The sequence below is a fragment of the Strix uralensis genome, chromosome 7 (genome assembly GCF_047716275.1).
Source record: "Strix uralensis isolate ZFMK-TIS-50842 chromosome 7, bStrUra1, whole genome shotgun sequence".
NCBI lineage: Eukaryota > Metazoa > Chordata > Aves > Strigiformes > Strigidae > Strix > Strix uralensis.
In genome coordinates this window covers 1,771,372-1,791,952 of record NC_133978.1, presented here as the reverse complement: position 1 = coordinate 1,791,952, position 20,581 = coordinate 1,771,372, and the positions used below count along the sequence as shown (strand labels likewise).

The following is a 20,581-nucleotide window of genomic DNA, read 5'->3' as shown; positions in this document are numbered from 1 at the left end:
TATTGCAACTGGACTCTTGCCACTTAAACTGTTTTTCCCCCCCTACGTCATAATAAGTTCTGTCACATATCAGTTTGAAGCATGGGAAAAAACACTGAGTGAACCTACACTTGAGGTTGCACATGCTTAGCTATATTCTGTATCTGCCTTAAAAATACACTATGAAATTCCTTTTCGTACTGAAATTTCCCACTAGCCATAAAAGTAAGTGTTAAGCAGAAGGAACTTGTCACCCACATGTGAGATCCCCATTACATTAATTCTACCACCCAGTGTGGTCACACAAGGAGGGATGTGCTACTCTAAATGGTACCTGCATTAAAGAAATCTGAGAAGTCCTCAGCCTAGTTGGGATTCTTGGGTTGATGCCTGTAATATCTTTCTGCAGAAGACTTTCCAGATCTAAATCACCTGAAGTGCTGCATCTTAGATGTCTAGTACAGCCTGCTTTTTTTCAGAAGTTATTTACATGCAGCTGAAATTCTTCCATCATCTAAAATACCCTAATCTTAGTTAAAAATCAAAGTGCATTTGCATAGTGCCAAACAGTTAATGCAATCACAGCCCTGCCAGCACCTTTGCACTAACATTTTAATGGGATTTAGTGTCCAACATGCTTCTCTGCTGCATCTCTGAAGAAACACGATCTTTGCAGTATTTTGTATTATAGCTGACTTGCACTGTATGGTGCATATGCTGCATTCAACTCACACACCCCCACTCTAAACTCTTTACTGCAACTTCTGATTGAAGAAGAATGTGCCCATCAGCATTCCATGTCCAAGCCACGAGTGTCACTGTCCAGGTGAGTCTTGTCCTGTGAGATGGCTGCCCTGGAGCAAATCTCAAGAACAACTATTGCTACATATTCTCTCCATGACAGGCTAATATTTTTTTTTTAATCTATGCAGAATATAGACTTTGCTTCTTCATGGGGATACACTGTTCTGTATGTGCGCTTTGGCTTCAGCTCCTTGCAAATGTGGCAACTCCAGCTGAAGTCAGACATTGCTTCAATCTGGGCTTGCTCCTGCTAGATGCACCACCAGTGCTGCCTCCTTCAAACACACCTCTGTGCCTGCCAGCCAGACCTGTGTACTTTTTGCTTTTGCTCTGCCCCTGCAACTTACTGAAGATCTGTTTCTCCCAGATTCACTCTGGGATGGGAGCTGCAAATTTTGGTGGAGAAAACAGGCTGAACTATTCTCACCTAGTCCTTCCATTTGGCAAATTTTTGCAGCTTCTTCCATATTTAAGCAACGACCTTCTGTCTTTTCTCCGCTTTGGTTTGGAGTACTTAAGCAGAAGACACCTCCAAACCATCTTCCCTAACTCAAAAAAAAAAAATCTCAAAGCGCTTATGTCCTGTTCAGGAGCTCTCCTGCCTTCTTGGTCTCCCTGCAAAGAAACATCACAAAGCTTTACTCTTTCCAGACAGGTTCATATTCTCCCACTATCAACAGCAGCACCATAAAACCAGCTTGTTCATCCCTGTCCAGCAGCAGAACTTTGAACATGTTTTATATCTCTCTGCCCCAGCAAAGCTTATAAAACTTGAGAGAAGAGCTTAAGAGACAAAAAGAGATACACAAATTGCTGAATACATCAGACAACAAAGAGTCAGTCAAATCACAGCACCCTGGGAGATTTGGTGGTGCAACATGTAAGCTTTAAAGAATCAGCCACCACCACTATGCCCAGCTTGTTTCGAAGCCAAGAGATGCTGCACAGCTCCTAGGTGGAAGTGTGATAAGCATGGCTGACAATGGACAAGATTGCTTCTCTCTAGATTTTTTTTTCCCCAACCTTTCTCACATCAAATCCTTCCAGAGAACAACTCTGTCTAAGGCTAAGTGGAAAATATTCTGCCTAAGTCTGGCAAGTTTATAGGCAGCTAAAAATGGGTCATTTTAGAAGAGCAAGCAGTAACCTTATCTAGCATAGACCATTACAACCTGGTAACTGGTGATGCTTTGCTGTGTATATTTTCTATTTCTATAATTAATATAATGATTATTTTTCCACTGGATTAAAGTCTGGTTGCATCTCCATAAGACCTGAGAGGAGCCAATGTAGTAAATGCAGCATGGCCCAACTATTCAGTCAGGGATGAGAACTGAAACAGAGTTTCAATACTGATAAGTAACAGGTAAAGTTACTGAACACCTTGAATGTTTTTCCTGCTTTATTATTTAGGACATTCCTGCAAGACCACTTTTAGAAACCCAGGGAACCTTCTGCAATTTCAAGATAAACACATTTATTTTCTGTGCTCTGTCTTTATATATACACTTCATATTCAACAGCATAAAAGTTTAATCTGATAGAAACTGAATGAGCCTGCTTACATATTAAAAAAAAATCTTTGCTATTTCTGGAATATAATTACTTGTTGATTCCAGAAAAGGTAATAAAAAAAGAAAAAGGGTTTGTTGAGCAAAAGGAATACAAAGCCAGACCCAAAGGGAAATACATACTCTTTTGCAAGAGGGGTAGCTCTGCAAAGCTCAGAGTGCCCAGTGGGGGAAAAAAAGCTAGTGATAAAAAAAAAAAAAAGAGAGGTCTAACCTATGGCAATGCTGCACCCTGGATAATCAACAGTTTCTGAGGACTTGCAAGGAGCCACATCACAAGGACTCCACTACATTCTTACAAGATTGACACTTTAAAAAAAAAAATCAAACTTTTAGATACATTAGACTGATCTAAGGTTACAATAAATGTACATGCTATACTTCAATTTACACTGAAAAGGTCTTCAAAAGTTGTCATGTATGCCATGAAAGAGTAAGATCCTATCCTTCCCCATGATTTTACAATTACTAGATGAATAAAAATATTGCAATTTGTTCCCACAACTTTGTTAAATATAGTTTTATAATAGCATTGATTTTGAATATTCTGGTAGGGTTTTTGTACCAGCATCTTTCTCTAGAAGGTCTCAGTAACTGTGGGGTAGTTACAAGGATGGTGCATCACAGCCTGTAGTTAATAGTAAAGAACAGATAGAAAGTCTTTAGTTCTCTCGTGGATAGAACGTGTGCAGTCCACCCCTGCCTGCTACTGCCAGTGGTAACACCTAGACAAGCTAATTCATACTGCTAAGAGGCTATTCCATAGTAAAATGCAGGTGAATTTAACTACAGAGCAGAAATTCAGGTCAGGCCATCTGTCCGTCACAAGGAGCACAAGCAGAAGATATTTACACCCCTTCACAGTGACTTTTGTGACATTTCTCACCTGCAAGAGGTGACAGTGATGTTAACAAGAAAATATAAAAACCCAACAAAATCAAACCCAATTGATTCCAAGAACATGACAAAAATGAAACCAGAGCACTTAAGCTCTGACTTCACGGCCATTTTCAGCTCAGAGATGATGGTCTCCTTTCAGATCCACAAGTCATTCTGTGGTTCTTCCTGGTGCAGTTACAGAGTAGTAAAATCCTTAGAGATATCATTCATTTGTCAGGAATCAGGTTTCCCCTTCAAAAAACCTCAGTAAGATTTCCTGTTTGATATACAGAAACATTTCATTTTAAAAATATATCAATTTAAGCCACCACATCATGCTATGAAGACTTTCTTGACAATATGAACCAAAAAAAAAGGAAAAAAGAGAAAAATATAATCATCCACTATTGACTAAAATTGATTAACCCCTTTTCAAAAGATACAGTGTTTTATATCAAAGCAGTCTCAACAGTTGAGTCAACCCAAAAGGAATTTCAGGCTTCTTCATTCCACAAGAGGAGAGGAAAAAAATAAAAACCATACACAATTATTCCACTTGACCAAAAGTACACATTTTTTGTTTTCTGGCTGAACCAGAAAGTGAAGTTTTCCACCCAGCTCTGTCCTCAAGGGCAAGGTTTTGCAAGTGGAAGCGAGCTGAATTCTTTTGATGATGAGTAAAGCAGAAGAGTGGCTATCATGCTGCCAGCTGCCTTGGCTCTGTGCTAACAACCTATAAAATCCTACATGCATCACCTGGAGCAGCAGCAAAACCTAGCACGCTTTGGGATGATATCAATGGAGTTGGCCCAAACCATACTTTAAACAAAGTTATTCTGTTTATTGAAGCTAGGGGCCATAGCACACAAGTCCTCAAGACCCTGTTTGGAGACTGCTTTGAAGTGGAGATGTGCTGGAAATTATTCAGAATTAGAGTGAACTTTTCTGGTTGCTTATCCAGAAAGGGTCTAAATTTATGGGCTAGTCCAGGTCTATTTAGATTAACCAGCTTTTTGGTAACTCCATTGGAAATCAAAGCGTGGGTCCAGAAAGCACCTTCACAGCCTTGGGAAAGGCCCAGGTTTTACTCCATCTATTCACAAAGAGCCTCAGTAGAGCCCACACATTCCAAGGTGGTCCAGGTACCCTTCTCCTTGCAGGGGCTCAGAGGTTGAGCCCCATGGCCCTAGTCACTGCCTCAAAGGAAACTGGGAATGATTTACCCCCAGACCACCCTGTCTGATGTCAGTAGGTATCTGTTTAAGTCCAAAGGGCAACTGAGCACCATGCAGCTGCTCACTCACTCCTCCCCCTCAGCGGGATGGGGGAAGAGAAAATATTACAAAAGGCTCAGGGATTGAGACAAGGACAGGGAGGGAAGATTCACCATTATGGTCACAGGCAAAAGACAGATTAGATTTGGGAAGAAAGAACATCAATTTAATTTGAACAGCACCACCACTAATTTACCAGTCAGATCAGAGTCGGACGGTGAGAAATACAACCACATCTCAAAGACACCTTCCCCCCAATCCCTTCTTCCTGGACTCAGCTTTGCTCCAGATTTCTCCCTTCTCTCTGCCAGCAACACAGGGAGGCAGGGGATGGGGGTTGCGGTCAGTTCATCACCCGTTGTTTCTGCCACTCCTTCCTTCTTGTGAGGAGGACACCTCTCACTCTTCCCTTGCTCCAGCATGGTGTTCCTCCCACGGGAGGCAGTCCTCCATGAACTTCTCCCACATGAGTCCTTCCCACAAGTTGCAGCTCTTCCCAAATTACTCCAGCATGGGTCCCTGCCATGGGTCACAGTCACAGGCTGTGGGGGATTCTGCTCCAGTGCACCTCTCCCTGCCTACCCCACACCCCCTTTCTTCCACTGATTTGTGGAAGAAATTTGTGAGGGAAATACCTCTGCAACTCCTCCTCCTCTCCAGTTCCCTGTCTTACATATGCTGTCACAGAGGCACAACCACCATCGCTAATTGGCTTGGCCTTGACCAGCAGCAGGTCTGACTTGGAGCCAGGGAAGCTTCAAGAAGCTTCTCGCAGAAGTCACCTCAGAAGCCCCTGCCCCACTACACACAAACCCAATACAGTGTCCAAGGGACATGCCAGTGATGGAGACTCCACAATTGCTTTCAGCGACCTACTCCAGCACTTAATTATCTATGCAGGAGAAATTGTATAATCTACAGCAGAAGGACTGAGATAAGACAACCAAAGACTTATATTCCCTATCTACCAAGGACAGGACATTTTGCTACTCTGTACATATTAGAATATTTCTGGGATTTGAAGTCTTGGCCTATCCCTCCTCTTTTTCTAGAAAGACGAATTATTATTTTTCTAGCCCTTTTTATTTTTCATTTGTTTGCTAAAGTTTCTGCTCTGAAATTACAAATATGTACTCCTAAACTTCAAGCTAATACTCATTTTTATGACTATCAGTTACTGTTGATATTTTCAGATTTTAAGAAATTTGCTGCTGAACAAGAGCATCACCACACACATTTTATATTTCCACCCACAATCTGTTTAAAGAGTTACTCAAGCAATCCCATCCGTAACACGATACCAGTCATCCTCCCCAGGAAACACGGCATCCCTGTTCAAAGACCCGATGCTTCAGCAGCAGGAAATCTCTAGCAAGGTTAGAGAAGAAACCAAACAGCCTACAAACGTGCTGCTTTGATCCATTTGGGATCTTTTCACAACAGAATTGACACACGCAGACCGTGAATGGGACAAAACCTTGAGTTTGCTCTGAGCAACCGTTGGCTTCTGTCACCTTCAGAGGTCCCTTTGGATGTTCTCTCTTCTCAAGTCTGAAACCTTGTTGGACTCCAACATAAGGAGAGGTGTGCCCAGTTAAGGAGGAGGGGGCAGTGATGCCCAATCCCATCCCAAAATATCAGAGATATTTTGATTGCTTTCTAGAGCAGCTGAATGTATTCCCATTTAAAGCTCGCTTATTTTTTTGGTAAACTGCCAAAAAGTTATGGTCCTAGGGACAATATTTGTTTACCATTCAGAATTTATACATACATTACTCGGTTGCACGGTATCTGAACACTTTTTCCCCAGACATACAAATTAGTAATTAAAATATCCAGAACACACCATTTCTAACCAATACCCAGGGCTATGCCTTATCTAAAAATCATGATTTGTTACTGAGCACTAGAAAGACTTCAGCAATTTCCTGCTGCGAAAAGTCTTGTGATGAGTTTGACTGCTTTCAAATGGGGAAAAGTAGTATGTTACATAAACGTTGCTAGCAAGGTTTGCCAGAAAGGGTGGACATCTCTTGTGACAGCTCCAGCAAAAAGCTAGTCTGGAGCTGCCTGATAAGCGACTTTTCCATTGGAAAAGTGACAATTTGCCAAAGCTGAAACTTTCTCAAAGAAGTGTCAAAACTTCAGGGGAAGTTGTTCTTGAGTCCAGCATGGTGTCTCTGCTCACAACGGGAGGGGTCAGAAGTGAAGTGGTAAGGAAAGCTTGTAAGATGGATATGATATTTATATATTTTAGTTTTTCTAGCAAGCCCATACCTACACCTTGGGCTCCTGCTGCATCCCCTCCACTACAGGAATCTGAAAGAATGGTAAGTGCTGCAGTAGAGCAAGGAGCCTGCATCACCCAAAACCATTGTAAAAAGGAGAAGAGATCTCCAACACTGCCTATGCCAGAGCTTCTCTTTGCTTCCCCTCTGCATTGCTCCTCTCTTACTCCAGGTGGATGCCCCGGTCCATAGGACCATCCAGCATTTATCTCAGGGCCAGAGGTGTTATATGAAAAAAAACAGAGCTGAAAAGGCACTTTCTGCTAGGGAGGGAGAAGCCAAGTTTTTAGTTAACAAGTACATTTGGGAGGTATGGAGTCATACCTACACGCTAGACCTTACCATAATCACCAGTCTCAGAGACCTATATGAAAAACCCCACAAACCCCAAAACACTTAAATCCCCACAGCTTTGTCCCACTTGTAGCTCATAACAGTAAACTGTTCTTTTAGATTTACAGTGAACTTGAAGCAGAGCTAACCTTGATCCCTGTTTCTTGGCCAGAGCTTAGACAAAGTTGTAGAAATAGACTCTGGAGCAGTGTTGTCAGTTTTTATTTATTTTGAAGAAACACCATTTCTCTAGGCATGGAAACATTTGAAGGTTTAAGCTTGGCCACAGCTGAAAAAGGTTTGTTTAAAAGCACCACTTCAAAATGAATGTATTTCCCATACTTCATTATGCAGGTCAGCTTCGGGGAGGGTGCTGGCAGGATATCAGCTGGTAGAGCTCATTTTAAACAGCAAAACAAACTGCAACACCCCAAAAGCTAACAGGGTCCTAGATTAATTTAAAAAAAAAAATAAAATAAAATAAATGCTTCAAAGGACAAAAAAACAGCCCTTACACCTATATTGAAGTGACACAGGCCTGCTTAAACTACTCAGATTAGTCTATTTCTCCATTCTATTATATTAAATATTTACTCTGTTAGTGGTTAGTAGTCACACATTCAAAAATAAACACCACTACCTTGCATCACAGACCCTGTTTTGTTCAGATTTGGTCTAGCACGGAGGACCAGCCCAGCCACCCACCTGAACGTGGGGACTGCTTGGCAGCCCTGCTGAACAACAACGATGCAATTTTGCCGGCTGAATCCTGAAGCCCTCAGGGAAGTTCACATTTAGATCAGGCAGAGGGGCCAAGCCTCATGATTTGGACCTGAATTATTTTTTGTAACCTCCCGAAGAAGAAACAAGCCTCCCTGCTTCTGACCTGGGCTCCAATGAGGTCTCATTCCCAACAAGCCAACTCTACACCAGCCTCTGTCAAGAGGACCCTACACCTTCAGGCTCAAGACCACCCATGATCAAAACCAATGCTCCAGAAAACAGACCACCTGACAAACCACTGAGGGAAAGAAAAGAAAGAGAAAAAACAGAACAAGGCTTGGAGAAACATTTTAAGAAATATATTTCTTGGTCAGCACTAATACTGGTTCTCAGTGCTTTAAGGCTGCTGGACCAAAGGTAGGTATCTAAGTCTCCACCACTGAGATGCCCACATTTAGTGGGGCCATGGGGTCAGAACAGCACTTAACACACAGTTTGGCAGCTCTCCAATTTGCATAGGGAAGTAATTTTTCCTGTTCCTACAGAGCCTGAGGAGTTGATCACCTGTTTGCAGCTCCGTGCTTCCCTTTCCCAGTAATACTCAGCACCCACTTGTTATTTCTCATATCTTTCAGGTCACAGGAACTTTTTTTACTTCATTTTGCAGTTCTTCTCATAGCCTTTTTTCCCCTCTTTCATCCCTAGGGGGATTCAGTTTGTGCTGTTAACACACGACCATACAGTCCTGATCCACTCCATGGCACCTCTGCCTCACTAAGAACAGCCTTGATTTGGTTTTTTCTGCCATGAGGAAAGTCAGCGACAGAAGAGAGAAAAGTGACAACAGGCTCTTTGTGCCATGAAGAACATCCTATCTGTCCCACGCAAGGCTGGCCACAATTACTCTTCAGGAACCCCACAAGAGATTTGCCAAATAAAAATAGATATGCAGTTTCACCTGCTGGGTTTTTTTTCTTGTGCACCAGACGAAACTTTTCAGGTAGTCCCAGAGAGGAAAAATAAAACTAAAAGAATGATGTTAGGCATTTGCAAAAATGTAAACCAGCAGCACAACAGCAATGTCAGTGCAAAGAAGTCTCAATTTCCCCATTTCTTACTTGCTTCTCTATCCTACTGGCTAATTAATGGACTGGTGTTTACCTTGGTGTTTGGATTAGGCTCACCCCTAGTTTGGTGGACACTATCGAATATGTACCCAAACAAATAATTTTGCCCCTTCTGCAGAGAAATAGCTAGGCCATACTCATCCCTCCTGGTGCAACATGCTGTGAGGTTAAATGATGCTTCACACTGTTTGTTCTTCCCCTCCCTCCACAATTTGAACAGGGCACTTTTTTCCTTCTATTTCTTAAGGAATTAATAAGCCAGGCACTTACAAAGCCCAAGCCAGAACACCAAAGCCTATCACAATCATGATTTCATTCCTGAATTGCTGGTAACAGTTCTGTACCTGTTTTATAAACTTTTATACTCAATGTCTTAAATGATATCAGAATGTCCCAAGTGCTTTTCTGCAATAGCACAACATAATAAGGCATGCCTTAATTCAATGTGCTACAGAAACGCTTTTCAGAAGAAAATTATTACATATTAGAAAGGTTCAATGAGTCATGGAAACATGACTACCATTTTAAGAGCAAATTGGGAAATAGCCCACATGCCTACATTCACCAGGCTGACATAGGAGTTATGAAATGATCTTTGAAGAAAAACGCAAGTAAGAAAAAAGCAAAAGCCACATGGAAGAAAACAGCATCCCAAACTATTTGCTCTTGCCTCCCCAGGTGGCCAAAGCTCAGAAGAGGCAAAAGACTCAGCCAACCTGCTACTTAAAAATTTCCTTTTCCTCTCTGGTCTCCTAGCAGAAAAGTCTTCAAGGTCGACCAATGTATTTTTATTTTTTAAGGTTATATTTATGTATAAAAATGAATATAAAATGCCTCCAAGCCTCATTTCCCCCTGTCTCCTACCTAGACTTGCTTACTATTTTATGTAAATTGTTACCATTTCTCTTAACAGTGTTCTTATATGCCAAGATCAATACCACTTTTCCTACCTCCTCTATTTTATGTGCATAGTTCACTATTTGTCCCCTCCAAAAAATTAGCACAGTGGCATTGACTCCATCTCCTTTACACCTGCACCCAACCCCAGGGAGACTTCCCTTTCACCACCAGTTTTCCCTTATCAGGTAGGATTTTGGATTGATGTTAATACTGCTAACTCCTCAGCTCTCAGCTAATTCCTGATTAGGTTTGTTCCTGAAGAGGATGTACTCCATCACACAGGCTCACAGGAGGACCAGGAGATAGCTACAATATTTAATGACAAATCTCTTGCTTCAAACAGAACAAAAACTCATTCTCTGGAGAAGAGGAGGCTGAGGGGAGATCTCATCGCCCTCTACAACTACCTGAAAGGAGGGTGCAGAGAGGGGGGGATGAGTCTCTTTAACCAAGTAATGAGTGATAGGACAAGAGGGAATGGCCTCAAGCTGCGCCAGGGAAGGTTTAGACTAGATATTAGGAAGTATTTCTTTATAGAACGGGTAGTCAGGCATTGGAATGGGCTGCCCAGGGAGGTGATGGAGTCCCCATCCCTGGAGGTGTTCAAGAGGCGGGTTGACCCAGCGCTGAGGGATCTGGTGTAGTTGGGAACTGTCAGTGCTGGGTTAACGGTTGGACTAGATGATCTTCAAGGTCCCTTCCAACCTAGATGATTCTGTGACTTATAATTTGTCCCTAGAAATGTCTTTTTCCTTAGGAGGGTTACAGAGCCATGTGGATAAATTTATGCTTTCCATTCTCCTCCCTTGGACACACCAAACAAACCACATTTTTTTGCTTTGGTTTGTAACATCTGGCAATGGCCATTTCAAGCTATATTGTGCCACTTGAGTGGTTTCCCCTTGTTTGAACCTTTGTCCTAAGACAAGCCCCTGAAGAAGCTAGCAGGATCCTGAAGTTACACCTGTGTTAGAGCCTGAGCATGGATGTCTATGTGCTGTTGAGCAGCTTTATTTCAACCAGTTCTTCAGGATCTCTCCAGAGCTGCAAAAAACTCTCCTATATTAAAACCAGGTTATATGCTGTAGGTACCCATACAGGCTGTGGCATTTTGAGTTCATGCAACCTTGTGCAGAGTGTCCTTCCAAAACAAATAGACAAATAACTCTGCAAGTCCTGTCTTTTCCATCTCACTTCTTATTTGCCCTGAAACAAAAAAAAAAAGGAAACTTTTCTTCTGCACACACATAAGCCATGAAAAGGTGCTGCAAAAAAACTGCATCTGGCCTTTGAGTTTAATTATTTGTTTTCTGAGATTTGGTTTCAGCTTGGAGAGAGTTATTTTAACAAGTCCAAACAGCATTAGATTACTGTGATTTATACAGTAAATCCAGTTACTACTTTTCACTTATGTTTAATGTAAACCATTGCTATTAGAACATCCTATTACTTTAGAACGTACTTAAAGTTGAAATAAGAGCTAGTTGGGAAGTCAAAGCTTAGAGAAAGCCATTTCCACATCAAATAATTTTAATGTCAGTTTACTGCAGGAGGAGCAGGGGAAAAAGTAACCAAGAAGTAAAAACCACATTTTAACTGTACTTATGCTCCCATGGTATGGAAATATTCACCCAGATCTTCATTTCCATTGTCACAGCTCTTCTGGTCTGCCTGTGAAGGATGTATTCAGAAGCTTTCTTTTAAATATTGTTTCCTTCCATTTAGTGAGATCCATGACCATTGAGAATAGTCAAACTAGCCACCTTCTTTATTTTCATATGAAGGACAACTTACACATAACATTTTGCAGAAAGGGAGTTATTTTTTAACCTGCATTACATAAACCTTAAAACCTATGACTTCAAGGTTTGCCTTCATATCCTCCTACTTAAGTAGGAGGACTTTTTTATTTAAAAAAATCATTCCTTTTTATTACTTACTTTTAAAGGACATGGTATTATTAGGCCCATGATAAACCTGCATTTTTCCAAGATTGATTAGAGGTCATACCATTAGTATCAAGAAACAGCACGAACAGAAGCAGTGGAAAAAATTCAGGAAGCAGGTTGGGAAATTTTCAGTATAACCAAAAATAGTTGAACATAACTTTCAATTAACTTCCCAAGCATTTGGGTCTAATGACATCTTTTGAAGAATTATTTGCCAAAGGGAAAGACACACCAGCAGGTTCAGAATTAAAACACACTTCTCATAACAAGGAGACAAAAACATTTTCATAACCGGTGTTGCCACCAGCTCCTGTTTTAAATCACTTCCTCGCAATTACTTTTTGAAAAGGATTTTAGAAACCAATATCAAGCAGACAAATTAGGAACGAGTACATTTCGTGTGCTTGGTGGTACGCAGTTACCTGCATTCACGTACAGGACTCAGCTTCTGCGTTATGATTATTCAGGCTGGCATTACACTGCGGAACAAGTATGGCATCACAAAACTATTATTTATATTTTTCCCCTTGTGATCTCCATCAGTAGCACTTGCAGAAAACCAACGAGACTGCAGAAGTTGTAATCACAGCAGGCTCACACACCGCATCACAAAAGCATTGGGCTTGCAAGCAGGGGAATAGGAGAACATTTATGGACCAGCATAGTGTCAATATTTGATCAATATCCAGACATTAGCCTTACACAAACACAGCTCATATCAAACTATCATAAATCAAAGGAGTACCTACAACCACAGATTTATCTTGAAGACACAGAAAACTTTTATAATTTATTCTACTATCTTTGGCAGCAGCACAATCCAACGCCCTCCAGGCACAACGCGTGCCAGTGGCAAATCGCTGCCGCTTCTCTGTGGCAAGATCAAACCCAAAATGTCTCAGCCACAACAAAGGAAAAGTGGCAACACAGGAGGTTAGAGACTCCTCAGCCAGAGGGATGGGGGTACAGAAACCCCATTCATGCCAATTTTTAAAGAGAGTTTGTTTTTCAGCTGATGACAGCGTCAGAATGGGGACCAAGTGGTTTTTATACATCTATATATGTATATAAATATATTATAAATAAACATATAATATACTATAAATAAATATATAAAAATATATATATACACGCAGGTTATTTGTTCCAATATAAATTCCTTTGTAGCCTAGAAGCAATTCTCTAGGAGGGTATGCCACAGGCTGCTAAAATATAGGATTGGTTTTTTGAAACCATTAAGACATTAAGAATTAAATTGCTTATAATTATAGACAACAGTAGCAATACAATATGCAGATTTATTCTGGGAAAGGGAACATAACAATGTTTATATAGCTATAGTGAGTTGCAATGGTGTTTAACACAGTCTGTAAGTCACGACTCTTAGTACACACACATACATAACCTCCGTAATAATCTATATGTGCCCTACTGAATCTATAGCCCACTTAAGAAAATTCAAAGTCCTTTTGGCAATAGCCCTTTTCTTCCTCCATTTCCAGCAGACCATCCCCCTGCCATGGGCATGTCACTAACCAGAGGGCCACTGCACCCAGATGTTGGCACACCTGGAGCACCGCATGGTCAGCCTAACCCAGTGCCCCCACCAAGCAGAGCAAACAGAGGACTCCGGAGATACTTTCAACACTACCAAGCAAGGGAGGGGTGTTGGCATGACAGACATCTACGTTGCAGCTGAGCTATTAACACTCAACCTCATCACCATTTCTATGTTTTTTCAAGGCTTGAGAAGGCAGATCTTCTTATGTCATAGATCACAACTCCACACAACTAAAGGCAAGATGAGGTCTTGTGTTTCTTAAAGTCCAGCCCCCAGCAAAGGCCTGCACACAACTTACTGAGTTATGTGAAAGACACACATACATAGCCTCTGGGAATAAGGACTTATAGCACAGCCTCCAGCACCATCCCACACCTCCAGATGTGAGTATGCACAGAGGTTCCTGCCACAGGCTCTTTCACCACCCCAGCACCCAAAACCAGGTTAATCCTTTGGAAAGCACATCTGTATCTGTAGCTCTCCACTCTCTCACCCCTAAAAAACCCCCATCACCTTGGGAGAGCCTCTGCTTTCCTTCTCACTGCACAGCAGACATCCCCATACAAGTTCCTCTCTCCATGTTAAAGCAAGTGTATCCTCAAGCTGGGGAAGTCAAAGCCTTATCTTTTATCTTCCCCTTTATCTTCTCACCACTTGGCAGCCAATTCTCCCAAATCTACTGCAGCTGGCTCTCCAGTGAGGATCGCTTGGTCTCACCTGTAGCTCAGCTCCTATGCACCCAGCTCCATGGGCTCCAAGGCCTCTGGCAGATCCAGCCCAGCTGCATAGCCTTGGTTAAAACACCTGCAAAAACTGTCAGGGAGAGTCACACAAGCTAAGAAAGGTAAAAAGGGGATCTGGTTGAGATGGACCCACTCCCAGCTCAAGGATTCAGAGGAAAAATCTCCAATACAGAAAGCTAAGGGGATGATCAGGGTACTGGAAACATAATTGAGATCCTCTCCTCTTCCCAGGCATGTTGGAGGTGAACACTCCTCACCTATCTGATGACAGGCCAGAAGGTCAACCTTCCCCACCTGGCCAATAACTGGCCAGCAAACTCTCTTCAGGTGTCCAATGGGGGGTGGTGAACACCTTACTGCCTGGCCTAGAAGCTCCCAAGTCTCAACTAATCAGCACATGTATTAACCAATAAATACCTGCTTTATGCTTTTAAGCTGTGTCTATCCTTCTTGAAAGTCTCTTTACGAACTATAGAAGCTGCTCAAGGCAAGTAACCCACTGAAACTCATGTGACTTTGGGGCAATGTAGAGCCTAGGAACATCTGTCCACTGTGGCACGTCAAACCATTTCTGATGGCTGTGGAAAATGTTCTTAAGATTAGTGGTTTCTAAAACCATGTCCTCCTGAGTTCCTACCCTCCAGCAATGCTCAAGGAAAGACCAATGCTAACTTAAAATCTTCCCTACTTCAAAACCTGAGTGAGTGGAGACTAAGAAATGACCCCCAAAGAGGTCCTGGGCAGGGCACCCTGCTCCCCCTGAAATCAAAGATGTTTTTAATGGCTACATTACTATGCTAATGAAAGCTACTGATCCCCAGCCACAGCCAGCAGGACTTGTCACAGCTAAGATGGAGATTTGCCAGCAACCCCTTGCTGGGCATCCTGGGAAATTTCCTGCAGCACTTCCAGGGGTAGCTGGAGGATTGGGCCCCACCTTAGGGTTTTTGTGGCAGTGATTAACATGAGGGGTGACATCTGTTCTAGCATCATTTTTCTTGAGCTGAAAGTGCTTTTCCCTAATCCCACCTGGCAAGCCTAGGTAAACCCTTGAACAGGCAACCCACTGTTGGTGTTATTATGGAAAAGGAAACAACTATGTCTTACTGCTCTTGGGACTTCTCGACTATGCTTCTCAAGAGGCATTCAAGGAAACATAAACACAGATCATGTCTCCTCTTTTGATCACTTTTCCTCTTCTGAGCAAAATCTGCCCTGGAGAGAGTAAGACAGAGAAGAAAAGCATCACAGCTGCCATTCCTGAACAACCTGAGGGCCTTCAAAAAATTATACTAAAACCCCAACTCATTTTGCATCTGAATGGCTTTCTGCGGCTTACCCATGCCCATATGTGTTGTCATGCTTCCCCCACACCTGTGGGTCAACAGAGTGGAAGCACAGCCAATTTTACCCCAAAATGGTGTTTGGCAACTGGATTTTCATCCCAAACTCTTCTATTTATATATCTAACCTCACTGGCCACCTACATTTCACCAAATGAGCAGATGGCTTTTTCTCCCCAGCAAGACTTTCCAGTCTTGCTCATGTATCATCAGACTCCTTTGTTATCTGCGCTCAGGTAACATCTCATGTTGCTCTCTTTCCCCCAGACAGACTTTTTCATGACTCCTTTTTAGTGATGGTCACATGAAGATGCATGACATTTCATTTTTTGGAGCTGATTTTCTCCTCCCCCTGTCACAATTTCAGGGCATTTATTTTATCACTGTGTTATTTCAAATCACTTCCCTTTGGAGTCTGAGATGTTTAGTGGCACGTTGGCGTTGAGTCTGAAAGCTAATGTCACCGATGATCAAATCTTACCAATTCCTTATGACAGATGAGATAGGATGACACACTAAAGACAGAAAAATACCTTTGACAAGGAAAAAAAAAAAAGATGTTATATCTGCCTGTCACTGCCAAGCTCTGCCCAGGAGGTCGGGAGAAGCAGCAGACCCCAAACCCTCTCTGGTTACTGCGCTCAGTGGTAGGCAATCATAACTGGGGGTTTTTTGTTTGGTTGAGGTTTTTTTAAGTATGCTTTAAAAACTGCATTTGAGCCCCTGAATTCAGCAGAAAGGTGGATACCAGGGGGCAGATGTGTCCTTGGGAGCAATCACATTTTTGAGTCAAGAAATGGGTGAATGCAGCAGCGCCTCAGCGAGACAGTGGTTCTGCGGAGCAAGGATCAAGACGCTGCTTGCGTTGAGGGAGCAAGGCCACCATTATCTACCCACCACACAGGAATACCTAATGCTTTTAAAGCTGAGCAAACACTGGTATGGCACTTTTCCAAACCTGAAGCGTCAGCAACACCTAATCGTAAATGCTTCATATTAATGTGCCTCGAAACGAAGCCTGAGACTGCCTTAAATATAGTTCAGCATCAGCATAGGCAAAAGCTGCTAGTGGGGGTCAGCTTTAGGACTGGCAAGCCTACAGGCTGTAGTATGGTCATGGTTCAGCTTCGAGGTGAGAGACAGCCACAGCAGAATGCAATTGCAAGGATGGATCCTTATGCTGGGATACTAAACTTGCACGTCATATGAGAAATTACTCTGCCAAACCGCCACGGTAGCCATTTTCATTACTGGTATGGTCCAGAAACGTTTTAGCAAAGGCAAACATTCAATTCAGCTGTTGCATCAACGTATGCAACACGATACCCTGAGGACCACAATGTCTGGATGCTCAGAGGTTGTCACACTTGGGAGACAGCCATTGCAGAGGCTGCTGAATTTATTTGCAGCCTTTTCTAGGTGCAACAAACCCTCCCCAAAACCTGCACAGGCTTTCCTCGCTGCAAGTATATTTAGTCTTTGTTCGGACGATGTTTTCATAGCTATTACTGCAAACCCGCAGTTTTCAGGCTAAGTGCACTTAGGCCACTGGCGAGAGGGATTTATCTCTCCTGCCACCTTCCTCCAGCAAGCCAAAACCTCCTGTTGAAGCCAGGACTGGCACAAGGCTGTGTCCCTTCTCCTGGCATCTCTGCTGAGGGCAGCAGCAGCAATGGGGATGGATCAGCGGAAAAGCCTTCGGTACGGAGCGAATGAACCAGCGTCAAAATGGTAGCGTGGGGACAACCCTTAAGCCATGATCTGACTTCAGTCCTTTGCATTTATTTACAAAATTGGGCCTGGGTAGGTGCTGTCGGAGCGGCAGTGACCCAGCTATCTGGTCAAAGGCCTGAAGGGAGCTGGGAGATAGAGCAGGTTAACGTTTAACCTGTGGGGACTGTAAACCAGCCCCAGGGCTGCTGAACCTTTGGAGTTTGATATGATGATTAGGGAATAACCGGAGTGACACGTCGCAAAGTCTCCATAATCAAGAAGACCTTTTTCCTGGACGGTGATCTCCAAAATTGCTCAGGTACACGGCCGCTTATCTTACCCCGCGGTTTGGGGCACAGGGACTGGGTACCCCATGAAACAGGGCTTTTGGCCATGATGGGGAAGGAGGAGCTCCATCGCAGGCCTTCCCCCCCCGATGGTGCCCCACCATCAAATTCATGCCTTGAGTGCTGCCCGACACTGGGGGGGCTGGACTGGGAGGAACTGGGACCCCTCTGCGCTGTGCAGCTGGACCCATGCACCAGCACAGCCCCCCACCACTCACCTTGAGTTTTTGATGAGCAAGGTGGGGAGAGAAGGGCTCCTCAGGGACCTCCATGTAATTTCTGCTGGGAGGGCAGGGAGGTTTTTTTACTGCTTTCCCCCCACCGATCACCAGCGGCAAAGCGAAGCCAGACAAGGTGGAGGGGGGGAGGGATTTTCCGTGCAATAATTCGGTCTCGATTTGTTAAAGCGCAACTTTCTAGGGCTAATCATTAGAGATCTTTCCAGCCGCCTTCTTATGCCTCCTTCTCTTTGCAAAAGGTATGTCTCCATTTCAAAGGCAATCATTGATCCTAAAAATAATCTCAATTTTCCCTAATCTCTTCAAGCTAGCAGGCTTTCTGCCCAATACATAATGCTTCTCTTAAGCTATTTTCCCTTGGAGAAATAGGAGGAAGGTTGGCTTTAAAGCATCTGACATGTGATGCTGCAAATAAAATGGGGGGGAAGGAGGTTGAGCTCATTATCAGGTGCCCTTCATCCTCAGAAAGGGCTTTTTGGGGCATGTTGTGTTCATTTGGTAACAGAGCTGCAAAAGCCATACACAAGAGGAAAGGTATTTGGAAGTGAGGAGCCACTTCCCAAGCAAAAGAAGCTGAGCAAAAAATTTGCCAGTTTATACGTGAAATATTTTCCCAAGGCTCATGTGCTGCAAAGTGTGCAGCGCTTTTCCATAACTTCAAATTTATTCCACTTTCCTGAAAATACCTATGAGTTCCCACTTCCCGCGGGACCACCTGAGCTGGGAAAAAACCCTACGCCCCGAAAAGCAAAGGGACCAAAGCCTTTTGCCTTTTTACTCAATCAGACTCCATTCTGCAGTGTGTCTCACCCTAGCAAAGAGCTGGTGGTAGCTTGTGAAGCTTCAAGTGTTTGTTTTTAGGACAAATATGAAGAATGCTTCATGTTATATATATATATGAATGAATATCTATTGCTTGGAGCCTGGAGGGAGGAAAAAAAGTTAAAACCTTCAAAAGCAAGCTGATAACCTAAAGGAAAAGTTTCTCTAGTAATTACATATTTGGGTTATTAAGGGTGAAGAGTGAATATACTTATCCAATCTTTTCAAAGGCTGTTATTCTTCACAAGGAGGGGTTGCACTGGGGGTATATTGGTGCAAAATGGCCTTCATTAAATGTGTCCAAGTGGCTCAACACATTCAAAAATGAAGGTGTATTGATCTGCGCAGGATAAACACAGTTTCGTTATCTCATTCATGGAAACAGTAACCAGGTTTCCCCGAAAGGGCTGCGAAGGGGCAGGCTTGGGGTGCAAAAGCAGTGGGGGAAGAGAGCAGGGTCTGGTCGCAAATACAACCTTTCCTCCTCTAAACAAAAATCCCAGCACGGGAGACAGCCCTTGAATCAGGAAACCAATTCCCCCTTTTTCCAAGCAAATAACCCAAAAGCGAAGTAATATCCACGCTTTTTAGGTAAAAGCTTCTGGATTCATCTTGCTCCTGGATGGATGGAGCAAAGCCATAGGATCTGCCTGGAGTAGCTGGCAAGAAAGTAGTTGTGTAGAAGTAGTCATGGAGAGGTGAAGTAGTATTATAATAATTTATTTTCTTGTCTGTATGGGGTTTGTTAATCATAAAAATACCTTTTCTTGCCTTGGTGGTTTAGAGCTTTAATAGAAACCTGAAATAAATGAGAGCATTCAATGGAGAGCGGAAAATCAAGTGAAGTGATGCTCTGATTTAAGACAAAAGGAGTTCCTTCCTTTTCTAATGGCGCAGGGTTCTTGATTCTGTGACCGTGATAACTTGGCAGTATTGTTAAAAATTGATCAAAAATGAGGATGAAATACGAAACACCTCGACAGCTTGCACCTCTGAAGGTCCTAATTTCAATATAAACATCTGAATAAAATGCAACTTGCCCCCTTTTCTTTCTTCCTTTTCTTTTTAGCATAATGGTCATTATTAACAACAAGCCATCTAAGGGTCAAACTCCCAAAAATGAATTCCAGAACAATTATTTCTATTAAGTGTAGCTGGATTATTTTTTTTAAAGTGCTAAAAATACTGCCTTAATTTGCTGCAATCATTCACAGTTTCCAACAGCAGCCATGGAAGGGGAGTTTTCCCCCTGTGAGGGTGGATTTTCTATTTGATTAATGGCCCAGGGAACAAAGAAAGAGAGAAAGTAATCATGCTTCCCCAGGTCCCATGACAGCAACTCTCCTCCCTTACCCTTCATGATAAAAAGTATAGCCCAGCACACCAGTACTGCTGCAAGGACTGAGGCTGATGCCTGGAATTAAGGAGAAGTGCTGAAATCCCATCAGTTTCAGAAATAAAACATCCCGCTGTGACTTGTATCCTGGAAATAGTCTGGATGTGGATATGGACTCTTAGGTGGCGGAGGTGAGAAAGTGGCCTGTCCAAAAAGGTGTTTAGATGTCCTCAGGCCAAGGGAGGTAGGAGAGAATGGGGAGAGAAAAGGTGCTTGGAAAATTGGGGTCTGGAAAGCCTGTTTTACTGTACTTGGGATTTGTTGTGTTGTGATTTATACCTCCTAAAAAAGAGAGGTATGATTTCTGTTTCCATCCCAGGGAAACTCAAGTGATGGAGGAAAGCTCTCTAGCAACAAGGCTTATAAATCAGCTGTGAATTACTTTGGGCTGGTAATTAGTAGGAGGGACTTAATTTCTAAAAGTGGCACTACAAAACCAGATCTGAGTGGTGCATTGGGTCACCCATGTGTGCATCCAAGCCCTGAGTGTGCAGCGTTGTCCATCCTCTGCCTCCAGTGCCCCTCTTGAATCAGGAGTGGAGACTTGCAGAGTAACCCAGACTGGGGTGGGGGTCTCCAGCCAGACCCCA

General features: G+C 42.9%; 1 protein-coding gene and 1 long non-coding RNA gene across 4 annotated transcripts in view; one reads left to right on the top strand and one right to left on the bottom strand.

The window, feature by feature from the left end:
* LOC141945712 (uncharacterized) overlaps positions 1–17,879 on the bottom strand; it is a 28,151-nt gene extending 10,272 nt beyond the window's left edge. The window contains exon 1 of the long non-coding RNA XR_012629587.1: positions 17,753–17,879. This is a non-coding gene — a long non-coding RNA (uncharacterized LOC141945712). The remainder of the gene's footprint in view (positions 1–17,752) is intronic.
* The window catches only part of A1CF (APOBEC1 complementation factor), a 29,731-nt gene continuing 26,612 nt past the window's right edge, over positions 17,463–20,581 (top strand). For all 3 annotated transcript variants that reach the window (XM_074874159.1, XM_074874157.1, XM_074874160.1), the window contains exon 1: positions 17,463–17,506. The gene's annotated coding sequence lies outside the window, so the exon portion shown is untranslated. The remainder of the gene's footprint in view (positions 17,507–20,581) is intronic.